Consider the following 4,317-nt stretch of genomic DNA (forward strand, 5'->3'; position numbering starts at 1 on the left):
GGCGTGGCCCTCTAGAAAAACCTTGGCATCCCCCACCAATTTCCCCACCCACTGCACTTGGTCTGCTGCATGGCTGCTCTCAAAGGAGCTGAGACTGAAACCTGAGGTTGAAGAGCCATTTATTTACTAGGTGGGAAGATTCTGGGTTCCATAGGGTGGTACTTTTTTAAAAAACTCAGAGCATTTTCGCAGGCAGTGTTTCTGCTACTCAGTGGCAAACACACCACAGTACACACACGCACACACATTACACATATACAAACACCATACACACATGTTACACATACACAAACACCATACACACACCCCCCACACACGCATGCACACTCCCACACACCCTCCACACAAACCACACACCACACACACTACACACAAATGCACACAAACACACCACACAGACCACACATACATGCCCACATACACACACACCACATACACACTACACACACACCACACACACCACACACGCATCACAAACACACGCACACCACACACACTACGCACACACACTACACACACACCACACACTCAAAAACACCACGTACCTCATGCCTGTAATCCCAGCACTTTGGGAGGCCAAGGAGGGTGGATCATGAGGTCAGGAGTTCGAGACCAGCCTGGCCAACATGGTGAAACCTCGTCTCTATTAAAAATACAAAAATTAGCTGGGCATGGTGGTGGATGCCTGTAATCCCAGCGACTCGGGAGGCTGAGGCAGCAGAATAATTTGAACCCGGGAGCCAGAGGTTGCAGTGAGCCGAGATCGCGCCATTGCACTCCAACCTGGGCGACAGGGCAAGACTCTGACTTAAAACACACACACACACACACACCCCACATACACACACACCACACACACGTATACCACACACTACATACACATGTTACACATATACTACACACTTACACTATGCACACATGCACACACACCACACACATGCATGCACAAAACACACAAACCATATACACCACAGTACACACGCACACCATACACATTACACACATACACAACAAACACACTACACACACCACACGTGCATGCATGCACACCACACACACACCACGCGTCCACACACAGCACACAACCCTACACTACACACACACCACACATGCAGACACACCACAAACATCACACACACCAGAGTACACACATCACATGCACCACACAAACAACACACACACTACATACACACTATACACACATGCACACACACACACAACACACACGCACACCACACACACAGACATGCACACATGCACACACACATACACACACACTGCAAGCAACATTTTAATCTATTTGAGTGTATTTCATCCCAGGAGTGATCAGTCCCATTCCCTGATTCAATCTGGTTAATTTGTTTTTTTCTCATGGTAATTCATGGAAATTGAGTTTCATATGTCTGGCAAGAGTACACACTATGTATTTTTTAAATTTTATTCGTCCATTTCCACACTGCTACAAAGATACTACCTGAGACTGGGTAATTTATAAATAAAAGAGGTTTAATTGACTCACAGTTCAATGACCTGTTTCCAGGGAAGGCCTCAGGAAATGTACTATTATGGCGGAAGGTGAAGGAGAAGCAAGCACAAGCCTTTTTCACAAGGCAGCAGGAGAGAGAGAGACAGGAAGCACCACACTTCAAAACTATCAACTCTGGTGAGAATTCACTCACTATCGTGAGAACAGCATGGGGGAAAATGTCCCCATGATCCAATCACCTCCCACCAGGTCCTTCCCTTGACAAGTAGGGATTACAATTCAAGATGAGATTTGGGTAGGGACACAGAGCCAAACCATATCACTTATGTTTCTAGAACCCTGTAGTGCAGAGGTATCTAATCTTTGGTTTCCCTGGGTCACATTGAAAGAAGAATTGTCTTGAGCCACACATAAAATATACTAACACTGATAATAGCTAATGAGCTAAAAATAAAAATTTCAAAAAAAAGTCTCATAATGTTTTAAGGAAGTTTACGAATTTGTATTGGGCCACACTGAAAGCCATCCTGGGTCCCATGCGGTCCATGGGCTGTGGGTTGGACAAGCTTGCTGTAGCCAGTTGGGACGATGTATTCATAGCAGGTTTCATCCAATCATTGCACGAAAGCAGAGATATGCCATCCACAGCATAATTAGGGTTTGGTTGGAGATTTTTTTCTTCTTAAAGCCAGTTTTCAGGTTTCTTCTTTCTTTCTGTTTTCTTCACCATGAGGAAAGAATGTTCTATGTTTCCATGAGTGGAACTTCCATTTTACTTTACACATTTTGTTTATAGTCTTCCCCTGTCCCACCTCTCCAGCTTGTCATGTGGCACAGTCCTTTTCTGAGCTCATGCACTTCTCAGCTCTCCCAGACAATGGCAGTCATGAACATATGTGCCAACCACTTCTAGCCTGTTCTTGTTTCCTTCGAAGAATAAAGAGGACGTTCCATTTCCTGGCTCTCAGATTTATCAGCAGATAGAGCTTTACTGTAGTTTGGGCCGGGCACAGTAGTTCATGCCTGTAATCTCAGGACTTTGGGAGGCCAAGGTTGGTGGATCACCTGAGGTCAGGAGTTCAAGACCTGCCTGGTCAACATGGTGAAATCCTGTCTCTACTAAAAATACAAAAATTAGCTGGGCATCATGGTGGGCACCTGTAATCCCAGCTATTTGGGAGGTTGAGGCAGGAAAATCGCTTAAACCTGGGAGGTGGAGGTTGGAGTGAGCTGAGATCACACCACTACATTCCAGTCTGGGCAGCAGAGCGAGACTCTGACACACACACACACACACACACACACACACACACACACACACACCCAGCTTTACTGCAGTTTGCAGTTGCATTAGATGTGTTGTCCTCTATCCAGTGTGCAGTGTGGCTTGGTATCACCCATGGAATGAGTCCCAAGAGCAATTCACCTGTATAACTTTTCTGGAAGGGTGTCAGCCTGGCAGCTTACGGGGACTCTGAGAATATTTTCCAGAGAGTCCTGTGCTAGGGATGTCTGCCTGGGTGTGAGACAGACAACCTCCCACCCTCCATATACCTCCTGGGCCAGGACATGGGAATCTCACAGGCACCCAGCCTCAGGCAGAAGAGGAGGAGGTTGGCCTCAGAGGGTGTGGACAATTCCCTGGTTCCTGGGAGGACTTCAAATGTATTGCAGATGGAAACTCCTTCTACCTCATTTTGAGTCCAACCAACCTACTTGGTGGCTAGAGAAACTTCATGTTTCTATTCATATATATTTTTAAATATACATATTTTACACAAGATGTATGTTTAAACAACCAGATGCCAGATTTGAAGAGGAACATATCTGGGATTCATTCTGTTCTTGTAAGTGTCACTTAGTCCTGTGTAAGGGCAGATTTGCCCTATGTGTAAAAGCTACATTTAAAAAAGTTATGAAATTGTCCTTAGTTTCACAATGGAATATTTCAAAAACAAAATTATCCAATCGAACAATGTGTGCAAAGATTATTTGTTTTTTTCTTCTCCCTGCAACAAGCATTAAGGATCATCATGTTTGTTCTGTAAAGTCCTGGAACATAGAGATAAGAGGTAAGTGAGCATCCCCTGGTGGAGAAAGGGAGTCTTTTTCCAGAATCAGTGTTTTCCCTCACCTTGTTTCCACTGGAAATCACTCAACACAAACTGCTGGTGATTCAGTACAATCAAACAAGCAAGCAAACAAAATCGTCCATATGCTTGTGTAGCTGCACTTGATAATTTCTGTACAGTAAAGGAATGAGGAAGGAGAAAGTGAAGAATAGAGAAAGGGATGCTGGACCAGTCAGACGTGGTGGAACCACATTACAGTTTTCCACATGAGAATGTCTGCTTGGTCTGTAGGAACAGAGTTCTGGGGTAAAACAGTGTGTTCTCAGTAGACACTCCCGTCTGCTTCTGGAACACATCGACTGAATCTTTGTCCTCCATTTCTATTTCTGCAGATGTGTCTGTTTCACTGATTGACCCCAGTCAAAGTGCAATCTGATCTGCGTCGTGGACAAACTCTGCCTTTCACCAAAGGCTTCCACTCATTCACTAACCTCTTCACCATCAACATCAACTGCACTCCGGGACCATCCTACCTGCCACCTTCAAATTCATAGGATTCTGCTCTCAGCCTTAACTGGGGCTCTTTCTCTGCCATAGCAGAGCCTGAAGGCTCTTCAGCTGTAGCTTCACGAAAGAGGTCCAGAGTGTGCACCAAACTAGTGACCCAGCAGAGCCCGATGCCACAGGTGGAGGAAGCAGCAGAGCCTTACTTGGTGTTTTTGTCACAATCCCTACAGCAACAGCAGCAGCAGCAACAAC

The sequence above is a fragment of the Piliocolobus tephrosceles genome, chromosome 17, assembly GCF_002776525.5.
Source record: "Piliocolobus tephrosceles isolate RC106 chromosome 17, ASM277652v3, whole genome shotgun sequence".
Classification (NCBI taxonomy): Eukaryota; Metazoa; Chordata; class Mammalia; order Primates; family Cercopithecidae; genus Piliocolobus; species Piliocolobus tephrosceles.